A 15,395-nucleotide genomic window follows, 5' to 3' on the forward strand; every position below is an offset into this window, starting at 1 on the left:
GCTATTTCTGCCTCTGGAAAGGAAATAACAACTCTGGCTTGCCCTTCTCTCCTCCAATGGTTTTATTTATTATTTTTGTTCTATTCTACAGACTAATTTTAACTAACATACATTCTGAGGACAAAACACAAAGGATATTGTGACAGCAGACAGGCTGTAAGTGGCATTTAGTTTATTTTCAGCATGAATTTAGAATAGCCTTTTCATTTTATGTAAATTGTGGCATAAATTAATCAGATTATGTTTTTATTACATTACCATCTCAAAGTTTTAATCAAGGGCAGAAAAAAAGCTACTGCATTGTAAGGTCCAAAATCTGCCAGTTATTTAATGCAGATGGATACTGTCATCCATCTGCAAAGACTGATGGTCACATTAGATTTTTCTTGCTTGGTTTTCCTTCATATTACTGTGGAAAAAGACAGTGACATTGAAATGAAACATTAGTGACAGTTGTGCATTTTGGTGAAACTAACATGATGTTTTTGAACAAATGTTTTTCCAAAGTCTTTCAGCTGAGAGGTATCAGGCCAGTGACTTTGAGATTAAATTCATGCATCCCACAAAGAAAGACTTGGCTGATTAGAGCACCACTCTTCAAGATCTGAATAATTGAGTTCAGATCACTGCAAACTCCTTAAAAAGCTCAACAATAAATCCACAAAATAACCAAGGCACCCCGCTGCCAATTAGCTAACTTCAAAATGCAGACCTTCAGATATTCTTCTCCACGACCACCTAAAGTGGAAGTGTCCTAACATAAACAGACCTGGCAACATCTACTGGCATGGTTGACCAGGCACCTGACAGCTTTTCCTGCTAGAACCTGCTAACCTCTCACACTGCAAAGAAGCAAATGTTCTTTTTCACCATGAGGTGACCAGTGTGGAATAAAAGTAGCATGTTTACTATCTGATTCTTAAGTGTAGTTTTTGTACCAACTGTCCATACTCTCCCCCTCTTCCCTTAAATATTTTCATGTTCATGGTGAAGCTTCCATGATAACTGAAGTTCCTGTAAGTTCTGCTCATGACCAGACTTGCATCTCTCCTGGATCTCTCCAGGATCCATCTCAAAATTAAGCTGTACTTAGATCCACTGGTGACATGGGCTTTCCCACAAGTCCCCAAGATACCCAGGGTTGTAGGCAGACTCAGTGCCCAGCTAAGAAGTTTGTTCAGATAGAAGTTAAAGAGGCAGCCCTTTTGCTTCAAGAAAACAGAAACACAGCAGATCTGCTTGCAGTCTTGTAGGTAGTAACTCAATGGTTGCAGCACTTGCCCAAGGAAACAGGACACCCTGACCTGCATGTAAAGAGATTCAAATTCCCATTTGAACATTGCTAGGACAGAAATTTATTCTATAGGGAAGGTCTGGGAAGGGACAGAGAAGGTGGCCTCTGCATTCCTGCTCTTGAGTTTGTGCCACTATCAGACAAGAAAGTTTCATGGAGCCAGAGAGGAGACAAACAATGCAAAGTTTGTATGGGGTAGACAGAAGAAAGCTTGTGCAGGTAGGATTTTATCTGAATTATTAAAATGCTCATCTGGGCAGGATACTGATCACTGGTTTGCTGTGCTAACAGAGGTGCCAGCTTACATTCTGTACTAGAAAAGAAAAAACTGAGCTTGACGTACATTCCGCTGATACAGGTGGTAAAAATGTAAAGGTTGGATGCTACTTCATCTTTTTGGCTATACGACAAGAAAGGACTGATCTGACTTACCTGCCTAGCTGTAGAAAATGGTCATTGCAGAGAACCCCACTTGAAATAACCTGAAGCTACATGCCTTACAAATTCATATCCAGAGAGGGACTTACCTAGAGCTCTGAGACAGCTTCCGAATCCTGATGTCCTCACAATAAATTTACTGGCACAGGGGTTACACCTGCAACAATGTTTTAAGTATGAATAATTAGTCAGAAGAAGTAACTAGAAGTGATAAGAAACACTTTCTAGAGCTGTCCCTTGATTGCAACTATGTGATTGTTGGTTTCTGGCTGAATCAGGTCAGTTTAGTTCTGCTGAGGGTAATTTAAACGCAGGGTTCAGAAAACTTAAGGGTAGTGGGCCAACCTGTAATTTTCTTTCCACATACTTACAGGTGCTGTGCTGTGGCAACTCACTATAAGGCAATACACATCGTTTCTCACTGAGACAGGAAGCTAAGAATTATCAGAAATATATTCACCTCTTTGTGAAGCAGGGACTTTCATTGAATTCGGAACTCCACAGGAACCAAGATGTTGCAGTTCCTACCCTACTAGCTTTGCTGGGCAACATTCAAAGTGTCTGTGCTACAAACTACCAATTCCCAGTTTACGCTAATCTGCTTGTACTCACCCTAAAACGTCTTAGTAGTGTCCCCAGCCAGCAGCACATCGCAGCTGAGGTGGAACAGCCATGTTTTGCATCCACGCTGTGCACTGACAGGACAGGCCTGGTCCCACCATGCCGCCCCGGGAATGGCAGCACAGACGCGCTCTGGAGCCAGCGGCACGTGCTGTAACGGCAGCGAGGGCATTAGCGCGGGTTGGGGCCTGCTGCACTGCCCTCGCAGGCGGATCCTAAGCCTCCTAAAGCAGGGCTTAGATGGGAGTTTAGACAGAGATCAACGGTACTTAGTTCCTCAAAGCCGCTAACGCGGCTGCTACTTCACACCGCAGACGCTTTTGTTTCTCTGCCTTTTGGCCTTTGGAGGTTGAAGGCCTCCGGGCCCCCAGCGCTCGGCCCGGGCACAGATCGGCAGTTACGTCCCGACCAGGACGAAAGGCCGCGTCACGACCCAGGCGGCAGGTCCGCCCCCGACTGACTGCCGCAGGGAGCACGACTGAGCAAGCGGGGCGCTTCTCACGGAGGCAGAAGGCCGCCCCCTCACCCCTGACCGGTGCGCTCCGCTGGCACCGGCCGCCCCTTCCCGGGGGCAGCCCCCACCGTCGGGCCGCGGGGGAAGCGCAGCACTGCGCCCCTCCCTCAGCGGCTGCGGGGAGACCCGGCGCGCGGGCCGCTCCCCCTGCGCGGGGTCACGTGCGCCAGCTCGGCCAATAGGCGGCGGCGCCCTTCCCGCTGGCTCCTCTGGCCGCGCGGGCGCCGCGCGGGGTCTCGCGGGAGCGGCGGGGCGGTATTTAAGGCCGCGGGAGGCGCTGCGTTCTCCCTCTCCTTGCCGCTCTTCGCTGCGGTAAGCCTGTTGTAGCTGCTCCCCAGAAGGAGCCCCGGGCTCCTGACGGAGGGTGGGAGGCTTGGGGTGGTGGGATTGGGCCTTCTCGCGTCTTCCCTTCACATCTTGCCCTTCCAGAGCCTGGCGGTGCTCTGGGGAGTCAACACAGGGGGATAGAGCGCCTTTCCCTCACAGAAACCCAGTGCGGAGCCGTTCGCCTCCGCCCTGCATCCTGTCGTGAGGCACAAGCGTCCCTGTCCCTCCCCCCTCCCCGGCCCCCCTCGTTGCCCCTCTCTTCAGATTTCTCTCTGCCGCAGGGAGCGGCGGAGGCCACACGCACCCCCAGAGCGGCCGCCCGGCGGGGAGGAAGGCGGCAGAAAGCGCCCCACGGTCCTGGCAAGGCCTTCAGATGCCCCCGAAGGCTTTGCCCGCTGGCCTGCCGCGCTCGGCTGCTCCCAGCCCGGGCAGGAGGCAATGCACAGGGCAGGCCTTCCCAGTGGGAAACGCTGGGGACCTGGAGTCGTGCCTTTGAGCGCCTATAGGTAAGGGAGCACACCGACCTCGTCACGTATCTCACCTCTTCTGCTAAGGCTTTGGCCTTCAGAAACGGAGGGCTTTGAACCTGAGACTTTGTACCACCTAAAGGCAAACATATGTCTGAGGATACTGGTCTGTATCACTGTGAGACAAAAAGAAGGGTTTGTGTACGTTTGTTTCCCTTCCCTTTTCTAAATGGTAGGTGTTGAGCTGTACAGACCTTAAGTCGGATTCAGTGCAGTGGTTTCTTTTTTTACAGTCTACATCAAGAAAATTGCAGTCATAACTTGCAGTGTTTAGGGTGCTGAATGCTGTAGGCACTTAAGTTCAAACGGATTTAACTTTTCAAACAAGAAGCCGTCACTGATTATGTAGGCTTTTGGCCTGGTGGTCTAGTATGTCTGTAACAGTGACTTTTGATGTCTGTCTTCGTTGAGCTCTGTGTATAATTTGTTACTAAGTATGTGTAACTAGGCACAAGGTAGCAATGAATAGGCTGGTAAAGGTCAGTTTAAGTCTAGAATTGTACAGCTTCAGGGTAGCGTCAACTTTTTAAACAATTTAGGCTTAATAAACTTTCCATTGTTTCCGATCAGTAGTATATTTTAAAAGAACTTCTATGTAGTTTAAATGGGCTAATTAAAACAATCTTTTCAACAGATTGAGCCATTGCCGACCTTTTCCTTTAGGTCTTGATTTGATAACAAACTTCATGAAAATGACTTCTGCAACTGTAGAACATGACTTCTAAGAAAATCTAATTCAACCTAATAGCAACTCTGTAGAATATGGCTTTCAGAACGTCTGTAATAAGACAATATAAATTACAATATGTAATTTAATAATTTTCATCTTTTTTGTGCTGTATAGAGGTACTAAGCAACTCTGAAATATTTTAGACATGGATGATGACACCTAAATTAGAAGCAATGCTCAAGACTTCTTAGGAATGAATAATACCTTCTGCTAGAAGGTAAGTGTGCTCTAGTCTAATGACAATTGCAAATAGTTTTAAAACTTGTTTTTTCATAAGTTGTAAATTTCAAGCAAACTGTGGTAACTCTTGAGTAAATAATAAGTTCAGATAATAATCTTCAATAAGAAAAAAATGGTGCTTTAATCTACTCCCCTTATATGCTTTGCCCTCTTAAGTCTGGCAGTGTCTTAAGTGGCCAACCCAGAGGGGTATAAAAGATCTCTCTCAAACCCAGAGGTGAGGTTGAAACTCTTCTTTGGATCATGCTGAGAGGAACACATTCATGAAACTAATGAACTTTGTGAAGCTGCTTCATCAACTTTATTACTAGCTTGTAGGTAGGGTTTGAACTGTTATCAGATTGTCATGTTATCTGAGACTTGGTATCAATTTCGTCTAAATCTTTTTCAGGTTTCTCAAGTCTGTTGGTGCTTTATGTGAACCTACATGATAAATGTCTTGAATGAAAAGAGTTCCTTGTAATTGGTTGGTCTCCAGGTACGTTGCATAAAAAAGGATTAAAAAAATATTAGTGGATGTATTGCCTTCTATATCTAAAGAATTTAATTTATTCCTTACCTGAAAACAAAAACTCCAGCAATAGTTTGGACTAGTGGAAACCTGTGTGGTAATTGTTAGGACCTCATACAGATTTAGCCAATCCAAATCAGAAAAAAGTCAGAGGAAAGCTTGTGATTGTTATTGGATCAGTTCATTCTAACATTTCCTCTAATCTGGCTGTCCTGTGGAATGGAATCCATACTAGTGGTATGGGAAAGGAAAATCCTGTCCTGCACAAATGAAGACAATTATATTGAGAATTGGCTCTGCCTTAAGGGTTATTTAATGTAGCACGTTTATATAACCCAGCCTCAGGCCACCAGTTACCTCTTGTGTATATGTGATGCAGACTGCAAATTAAATAAAACTTGCAGGGAGGAAAGCAGCGTGTGCAAGGGATTTGAACTGATATTAAACATCAGCTTATGATTTCATGAGTTGCTGATTTCTGAATTCATACTAGATGACTACAACCTGTAATATGTTGTCTTGAAAGTGGAATTGAGACCAGCAATGGCTAAAACTGCACATCTTCAATGATCATGTTTAAACAGGAACCGTGCCATTTGCTGAAACAAGTTTCTTTAAACTGCTGTAATTTATTTCTATGTCTATATGTATTAATTGAAATAAAATGAAAATGCTACCAGAAGTCTGTGTTCTGAAGGTTTCTTGTTCAGGTACTTCCTGTATGAAGGCTTGGGTTTGTTTTATGGATGTGAATACTTGTGTTGTCATGCAGAAACATTCTCTTTACATGTGCACACTTGATAAACTTAATTTTTAATTGAAGTGGGCCATTTTCAATGCATCTGTAATCTTCTTTTATTCTGACTGCCTGATCCTCGTTTTCTGAAGTATTTTAGAATGCAAAAGCACTTTGAGATCAACTGGTCAACTTCCAAGTCATTTCATTAGGCTGTATGTGCTATTTGCATGTTCTCCAGCTAGTGAAAAGGTCTCAAACTTTAAAGAACAAAGAATCCCATTACCTGCCCATTTCAAATAAAAAAGTGGAAAAGGTTGCAATATTCCATGTAAAGAACAACCAGTGTGAAGATCCTTGAAGAGCAAGATCAGTGTTGAGTGATTGAAAGCTTTTGTGTGCTTATGTCTAAACATTAAAAACTTATTCCTCAATGGTGGGTCTTAACAGGAAGTGATTTATGTGTGTCCTGTTCCTAGCCACTGGTACCTTAAAATGCACAAGCAAGAATATAAAATACAGTTAAAGTAGCTGCCAGGTGCTTCCCCACTGCCTACAGAGGAAAGTGAGTTAAGTGTGGATTTATGGAACAAACATATACATGGTCAGATTTAACCCCCATCTAGCCACAAAGTGTTTCTGGTTATCTTTGCTTAAATCTAGGCTAAATGGGGTATTTAGTCGTCAATATTTATAGCCTGCTAGTCTTGCCTAGGTATTTATTTTCCTGTGGAGTTGTGTTTTAATAAACTAAATTTGAAGGGAATACAACAGTACTTTCCCTTCTTTATATTAAACCTGTCTGACAACTGTCTAGTTCCTGTTATAAAAAAAAAATAAACCATTTTCCTACAAGCCTTGTCAGTTATTTTATAAACCTCTGTCCCCTGCAGTCACGCTCAGGGGTTGTTTTAGTCTATTCAGTCTTGCCTTATGCGAGTGTGGTTTCATAGCTGATCCATGCTGCCCTGTCCAGGCTGTGTAAATCGTACTTCTCTTGGGTTCAATACTAATTGATGGCATTTAGCATAGAGAGACTTTAAATGTTTTCTCCTGTATAACTGGTAAGCTTGTTTACATTTGTTAGCTTGGGATGGTGTTCTCAGTGAGCTGTCTGCACTTCCAGAACTTTATGAAGGGAGTAGAATTATCTTGGAAGGGCTGGAGTTTTCCTTCCCAGATCTATTAGTCGCGCAGTAAGTGGTGTTAAATTCCATCTGCTGCTCTGTCCATAAGGATCTTGTCAGAATCAAGATGTTTTGGAGTCTGCAGCCATTGTTACCTTTGAGTATTCTGTGTTTTTCACATCAGTTTGAAAACAGCTTTGAAACTTTTCACTTATGAAAGCTATTTGTTCCTCTCCTTTTTGAATTAATGGCCTAAGTATACTTAAGACCCCCACCCCCTACTCTTTCATAGTAGCTATCATGCCCTTGAAGGACCTATCTGAAGACTTATTGAAAAGAATGCTCCTTTGAGTCATGCTTAGGTGCTGACTCTTTCAGGGACTTGTTTGTTTAGGGTTTTTGAGGCATTATTATTCAACTTCATGCTGTGCAGTTGGTGATAAAAATTGCCATTAAATCCTAATGACTTAGTCCTTATTCACAAATTTGTTCTAAAACATTTCAGGCAGGTCCTTGTTCATTCATCCCTAGTTTTTAAAAATTTTGGGAAAGTAATCTCTATCACAGACAAATCATTCACTTGGCTTTTGTGATGTAGCCTTCAAATTCTCAAAGGCTCCTTTCATACTTGCTTATTTCTTGGGCTTGCAAATTCTTTTGCAGACTGCCTGCTTCAAATCAATTTGAAAAGATTAATATTTTGTATCATATTGTTCCTTAAGCATTTCTGCTGCTTCAGTATCATACAGATTTAGATGGGGTTATTCAATTTTACTTTGTTTTGGCATGACTTGCAGTTACTGAAAGATACAGCTTCACTGTGGAGCACATCCACAGTTTAAAAGGGCTATATTTTTTGTGTTTTTCAATTTGCCCATGAAACTTGATTAAAACTTGTCTTTTAAGCAACATTTTACCTGTTTAGCCATACCGCACCCTTTTAAACTGGTACTTTTATGTAGTTTCATTGCTCACTGCTTTTGTCCTTTTTTTTTTTTTTCCTTCCTTAAAGGGAGAAATTTGCCTAAAATTTCAGTAAGTTCAATATAGAAATGTTTTAGGATGTACTTGTTTCCATTGCGGACAGCTGAAGTTTTGTTTCCTATCAGTCTGTCTGTTGCAGAAGATAAGCTTTTTCAGATCAGTGACTTGCACACTTGTACTACATACTGGCAGTATGTTATTCAGTTTCCCCAACAGAATTGCAGTGTTAGCAAAGTCCTAATTTGCCATAGTTATCAATGAAATACCCATGAGCTACTAAGAGATGACGTTGCATGTAAAGTCCAATCTTTGCTGTTCTGCCCTTCTGAAACATCTGGTAAGAAAGAGAGGATCCATTCTAAACATGATCTATTCTTCTGCTTTCACACAGCAAAAATGGATTCAGCTTACTGGTTTTAGTACATCTGGAGAGGGAGCAATAATGAGAAAAAGTGTACTTGAGACTCAGGTGAATACTTAACATTTCACCTACCTTGTTCTTCAGGTAACTAGGCAATCATAAGGCACTATTTAAAAAGGGGAAGAGCTTTTTCAGTAGAATGGGTTTAATAATACAAAGTCAAAATAGAGTTTGTATTTTAAGCTAAAGTATCAAATTATTTCATGTGTTTATAAGGCTTACGACTTTGTACATTTGACTGACTGTTACGACTCAGTTGGGGCCGTTATTCTATGCTGAAGGCTCATTTTGAAGAAACACTGGTTGGAAAGATAAGTCACTTGAGAGTAGACTCTGTTCTATGACTTCTCATGAGTAGTTACAGTAAGAACTCTCTTATCGATTAACTTTGACTTGTTTCTATTCCATCTTCAGGCTTTTTGGAGTATAAATACGTCAGTTCAGGCATCGTTCACCTAATTAAATTTATGATATATCATGTTAAAGTAGTGAAGCAAAACAAAAGGATTAGTATTAGTCTAGGAATATGAAGTAAGTCTGCATGTGATAACTTTATTGTTGTAAATTAGCTCATTCACCCTAACGCTGTGCAGTTCACTGAGAGCTGGTTTGTATGAATTCTGTCCTTTAAATGAAGCTATAACGTTGCAATTTTTGCTTTTATTACTCATTGGAAAAGTGAAGACTAATGGAAGAAAAATAGCCAGGTTTGCTGGAGAATAGTCAAGGGCTAACTAGTTGGCTTGCACCATTACAGATTTGTGTTAACTGGCCTTGTTACAAGCTAGATGATATTAAGGCAAATTCTGTCATTTTGTAAGTTTTTGTATGATCATTTGTACAACAGGGATTATATGAGAGTGTTGGGGGAAATAAAGATGGAGGAAAGCTGCAATATAGCTTTTAATCTGTACATCTCTGTTCATTCAGGCTTATTGATTGCTAATTTAGGAATGCTGCATTGGTTTTTCACTGACTAAATCTGCAAGAATGTTAAATTTGTTCAGCAAGACTGAAGACTGCCAGACAGAAGAGGGAATATTTTCATATCCATGTATTTATTCTGTGTTCTAGCAGACAATTGAAAGCATGATAGTTCTTCTGTAACTTACTGCTAAAACTGTCAAGATGTCAAGACTCAATAATCAAAGAAAATGCAGATTAAAAAAGCCGAAGAATGAAGTGTACTTTGGGAGTGACGTGCTCAGCCCTGGACAGTTTCCTCTGTACAGGGCTACATGGAACAACGTTGTTTTGTATTCTGTGCAAGGGTCTGGCAAGATGCAAAAATGTTTATTCTTCCTGTTTTTTTTGAACTGGGAGCAGTTGTTGGTGGACCACCTTGAAAGTCTGGCACTCCCCAAGAGTTTTAGTTCTGAGGACCTTGGCAATACCAGAATTTCTGTGATGACTTATACTTAGTAACACAGATTTGGGACCTCCAAGGTTTGTACTGTTTTGTTTTTAAGGATTTAAAATTTGCATGCAGGTATTAATTAATGTTAGAGTTAGGTTTATGACCCTTTGTGGCCTTATATTAATAAATCATACTTACAGATCTTCAGTGGGAAGCTTGGAGGCAATACTCAAGTAATAACGGCTAGTTGTTGTCCTAGTTATTCTTTTGAGTTGATGGTTAGTTGCCTGCATCTTCCTTATTTATGCCTTCCCATAACGCTATGGTTGTATCCAAGATTCTTGAGTTCGTGTAAAGAGCAGAACAGCAGTAGGCTGAGTATATAGGCTGAATGCACTTGTACCTAAGAAACAATGAGTGCATCCCATGTGTTCTGATTTGGATCAATGCAGGCAGACATTTCTCACAAAAATGCAGTTTGAGATAGCAAAATCTTTTTATATCAGATCTGTATAGAACATGTTTTCTTAAAACTTTCTACATTTGGTTTCAGATGCAACTCACATTGGATTTTTCCACACATCAATACTTTTGCTCATCTAAACAAAGGTGAAAGCTGCGTGACCTTCAGTGACATTCACTGCTGCAAAGAGGGCCTTTTCTGTTCAGTGGACCCTGATGTAAAGATCAGAGATTTCCTCCTATGCTTTGATATTTAACATCTACAGCTTTGACTCGGTGCATAAACACTGAACACTGTAATACTGAAAACACTCATACTCCTTCAGATTAAAGAATAGTGTACAAGCTGACAACAATGATTTGCCATCTTCAGATTGTATTGTATGTTTACTGTAAGACATAAAGTTAATCTAATCACAACACATTCTAATGTATTTCAACCTAAATGTACTTTATTAAAATAATGATCAGCAGTAATTGGAAATAGGCAGAGGCCTAGGAAGAGCAGTGTGCACAAAACCAGGGGATGAAAAAATGCTGGGAGTTGCTGCTTTTAGCGCTGCCTGGGTTTGGAGACAATAGGTCATGCAGATCTTAGTTTGTTTAATGTGGTAGCAGGTGAGATAATTGTCTTTCCTTCTCAGTGGCATATTGCACACCAAAGCAGAGGTGGTATTTGGCCTGTGATTCAGTGTTTTTCAGACTTTCTCCTGATAAGTGAAGGGATTACATGAAGGTAAATTATATGAAGGAATTTGGCTTAGGTTTCATTAGTGGTCCTGCCATTAAATCTTATTACAGATGATGTAGGAAGATGAAATCCCAGCTTATTTGGCTATATCATGATCTGTGCCTTAAAAATAGAAAATTATCTCATGTAGCTTGTAAAGTGAAAGAAAATCAATAGCAGCTCTGTAGAAAAAAATCTCAGTAAGCTACTTGAAAAGATTGCTAACTGTAATGTTCTCAAGATTTTGGTAATGGATCCTAATAGATTCATCATTTTTATGTATTTATTTTTCCTCTGACATGTAAACGTAAAATATATCCAACATACTTTACTGGTAAAATAACTAGAAGGGAATAAAGCCAAGTAAAGCAAACAGAAGGATGCAGTCTGTTTCCAGAAAGAATGTGTTCTGTCCCACATACTCAGACTCAAGATACTGATTTCAGATCCAGCATGGCACAAGATTTTTAGAGTTGCTGATATGCTGTGACATACCATGATTTTTTTTTTTCCAGATACCCATGGATTTCCTCAAAGTTTTGTTTTAGACCTTGCTGCTGCTGTTTCAATTTGCAGATAGGTCTGTGTTCTCTGTTGTGTGGTATAAAAGAAAAAGAAAAGAAAAAAAAAGAATAAGATAAAAAGAAATAAGTTGATAATTAAAAAAGAAAGAAAATAAAAAATCTCTTTTGCTGCTCTACATGAAATCTGGGATTTTCATCTACACATACTGCTGCTATCAAGAAAATCTGGAAAGAGAAAAAAGGTATAATGATGGAATTCATAGGTGTGCAATAAAAATGCTTTAACTCTGTGATGTGTTTTTATAGTAAGTGATGTGAAAATTATTAAAAAGCAACCTCAAGAACTATAAGATAACATTAAGTCCCTCCTGGATTCAAGCCCTTGCTGCTTCTTATAATGCATAATGAGTATGTTTATTGGAACTACATATCAGCTGCAGTCCTTTCAGTTGTCCACTACTCCTTTTTTGTATATCATTGTTGGCAGGGCCTAAATAATTTTTGGTCCTATGCAAAAAGATGCTGCCAGGTCAGTATTTTCATATCATTTTGTTGTGTAGGGAGAGCACCTCAGGTTTGGGTACCTTAACTGTAGATCATTTCTTCTTCATAGTGTTGCAGATGTAATAGCAATGTGGTCCAATTCTCACCTGTGTGGTGGTAAGGCTGAGAAGTCTGACGGATCCGAGCTAGGTCTCATCTGCCCTCTTGGTCTGAGCTGGGAAATGATGATTGCAACAGCTGTGACTCCTCTCCAGCATAGTTTTATCACGTGTTAGTTCAAGGAAACTAATTATACAAACAAGTAACAGGGTGACTTTTTTTACTGCTACTGTGCTGTACATTGGGGTTTTTTTCCAAACTGAAGTTTTATTGCTCTGTCTGTTTTGATTCACAGTATTATGTCTGTTCTCACCTGACTTGGTACAAGACCGTGCAGTGTGTCTATTTACCATGAGTCAAAGCAGAAGAAAGGTCTCAAGGTACCTGTATAGGTTGGTCCTATTAAAACTCTACACCAGGTTCCTCAGATTGCCATGCTCTTTGCAGGCTCCTTGGGCTACAGCCTTCCTCTTCAGTAGCCGTGATTTTTACTTCTCATGGAGCTTCTTCCTCCTTTAACCAATTTGAGTTTTGTTGTTACCGTGTCTTAAAAATGCTAACCAAAACCCCATCTTAAACTGACAGAATATGGAGAAGCAACTGCTTTTAGTAAAAACTCTGATATGTGTGTGATGTGAAAGAACTATAAAATTAGACACAGTAAACTGAATGAAAACAAGTTTTAAGATACAGAAAAATAATAGCTCTGCTTTGCAGCTATCTGTGTCACTGATTAATACTTACAATTACAGACAGTATTAAGCTGGTACGTAAAAATCACAAAAATTTATATTTTTCTTTCTTGCATGCCTACAGGCAGCATATTTGCTGGTGAGCAGGAAAAGAAAAATTACTGCCGTTGTCATACTTCATAACGGAACTAGCACCGCCTGGCTTACGCACTGTATGCTGTGTAGTCCACAATTTTTATAAATCCTTTCCTTGGACTGCTTGGAAATTGCTAGGAAAAAGAAAGTGTGCCAAGAATTCATCATAAAACATTGAGAACTTGAGTACCTGTATTTATACGATTAGAGAGGGGCTGATGGTTTTCCTTTTTGACTAGAATTATGACTGTTAACTGAATGCAGCTTCAGGTATGAGTGCTCTCTCCTCATTTGGATATAGGGGTTGGGTATGAAACAAAAAGGTAAAGAAAAATATTGAATATATTATATACCTTCTTAAATATCCCATGTATCTCAAACTGCTTCATTATGAATTACAGTGCTGCTATCACTTCAGGAACTGTAACCAGATACAGCATTTGTTATGTAGTTACTACAGCTCCCATGTAACCCTTGGACAGAACTTGATTTCTGAGGAAGAAAATACGATAGGGTACTGCCATTGGTTTTTGTTTGTGGTTTGATTCTTTTTTTTTTTTAAAGACTTGCATTTTTTATTAAGTGGAATTGTCATTCCATGTCCACTAGTGTGACAGAAGAGCTGCTCTCTCAGCTCTCACTGGCTTGAGACCTGTCTATTAGAATTTGAAAAGGCTGCTTGAACTTAGGTAGCTTTAAAACTTCCAGAAATAAGGTATGCAAACTTAGTTGAAGGTCACTAGGACCTGTAAGTCAGTATCGTGGATGACAAGCATGCTAGGACAAATGAAAGGTAGGTCTTCAGACATTTTCACCAAAATTCAATGAAACTGTGTTTGTTTACTTTAGCAGAGTCAGGCCCCCACTCCTCTCTACAAACTTTAGTTATCTTTCTGAGGTTGCTAGTCATGACCTAACACCTACAATGATTTGAGGTCCTGTCCTCAGTCTGGCCTCTTTCCTATTGCTACCAGGTGCCCAGTCTGAAGGTTTGGGTTTACGTAACTTTGGGTTATTCGTATAATTTCTCACTAACGCTCATGCTGTTAACCTGAACTCATCTTTGATCTCGTTCAGCAGGGTGAGAAGTTTCTAGCTTTGACTCACAGTTTGTCGTCCTACCTTTAGTTTTTGCTTTAAGAAAATAATCTTTATTTTTCCATGTAAGTGATGTGTCCTTCCATTGTGGCTTCTGCAACTTAATTGTGGATTACTCCCATTTAACCACTTCTTGTTTTTATTCAGGGTAATTGTATTATTACTGAGTCTGCCTTAAGAAGTTTATTTAATATCTTCCTGATATTTTGTGTATGTTTGTGTGAACACAAAGAGAAGTCGTTCCTTGCAATTTGTAATCGGAATCTTTAAAGTAGTTACAGACTGTGATTTAAGTGCCTTTGTTTTTATGCTGTGGGACATAGTTTATATATGTTTTTATTGCCTGGAGATTTGAGTACAAGTTGGGCTGCTTGAAAGGGTCTTGCATAAAATTCAGTAGTGCAAAATGCTGTTGGCGTTTTCTTGTGGAAAAATAAATTAGAGGTGAATATTTCATGTATTGAAAAGGGGGTAGGGAGGAATTGTTTTTCCTTCCAAGTAAATTATTTTCAGTTGTCAGATTTCAAAGCTCCAAGTAAGAATATTATATGGATCATCTGTTTGCTTATATTCCCAGCTGCCTTTCAGATTGACTCTGGTAGAATTTCTTGTGGTAGATTCTATAAATTGCATGTTTTGAAGTAACTTAAATAAATAATTTTAGGGTAGGATTTTTCAGAAGTATTCAGAACTGAATTCTTTCCAGTCTTTCTGAAATTAGTGTTTTACTGTTGATGTCATTAGAGCAAAATTTGTTCAGTACTGAACAGTTTGAAAATCCCACTGCTGGTGTATTGGGTCTGGCTGAGATGGAGTTAATTTTCCCGCAGCAGCCCTCCCAGCGCTGTGCTTTGTACTCATAGCTGGAAAGGTGCTGGTAACACACCAGCGATTTGGCTACTGCTGAGCTGTGCTCCACCGCATCCAGGCTGGCTCTCCAGCATTGCCCCAGCAACAGCCGGCTGGGGGTGGGCAACATATTGGGGAGGGGGCACAGCCAGGACAGCTCATCCAAACTGACCAAGGGATATTCCACACCGTATGATGTCTGCTAAGCAATAAAAGCTAAGAGAAGCGGGGGACTGGGGGCATTCGTTACAAAGATACTCATTTATGATGTTTGTCTTCTGGTGCAACTGCTATGTGAAGCCGTACTTCCCAGGAAGTGGCCGGACATGGCCTGCTAATGGGAAGTACAGAATAAAATCTTTTGTTTTCCTTTGCTTCCATGTGCGGCCTTTGTTTTTATTTTATTAAACCACCTTTATCTTGACTCACAAAATTTTTTTTCATCATATTTTGTCCCTGCCCCCTGCCCCTCCCT

At 40.4% G+C, this 15,395-nt stretch overlaps 1 protein-coding gene and 1 long non-coding RNA gene across 6 annotated transcripts in view; one reads left to right on the top strand and one right to left on the bottom strand.

Annotated features, from left to right (window-relative positions):
* Positions 1-3,003, bottom strand: part of USP46 (ubiquitin specific peptidase 46) — a 42,093-nt gene extending 39,090 nt beyond the window's left edge. For 3 of the 4 annotated variants that reach the window (XM_080385882.1, XM_080385881.1, XM_080385880.1), the window contains exons 1-2: positions 2,345-3,000; positions 1,822-1,889 (exon numbers count right to left, since the gene is read on the bottom strand). The gene's annotated coding sequence lies outside the window, so the exon portion shown is untranslated. Of the gene's footprint in view, positions 1-1,821; positions 1,890-2,344 lie in introns of all 4 variants that reach the window. The other variant, XM_080385879.1, reaches the window with a different exon arrangement.
* Positions 3,004-3,085: 82 nt separating this feature from the next.
* On the top strand, positions 3,086-7,241 carry LOC308063232. 2 transcript variants are annotated; one of them, XR_013927889.1, is made up of 4 exons: positions 3,086-3,179; positions 3,476-3,700; positions 4,566-4,668; positions 5,083-5,884. It is a non-coding gene; the product is annotated as an uncharacterized lncRNA (long non-coding RNA). The 2 variants fall into 2 exon arrangements; XR_013927890.1 differs by lacking the exon at positions 3,086-3,179 and adding an exon at positions 7,211-7,241 and having other exon boundaries at positions 3,186-3,700; positions 5,083-6,852.
* Positions 7,242-15,395: the final 8,154 nt, after the last annotated feature.

Source organism: Falco punctatus (assembly GCF_963210335.1).
Source record: "Falco punctatus genome assembly, chromosome: 1".
Lineage (NCBI taxonomy): Eukaryota > Metazoa > Chordata > Aves > Falconiformes > Falconidae > Falco > Falco punctatus.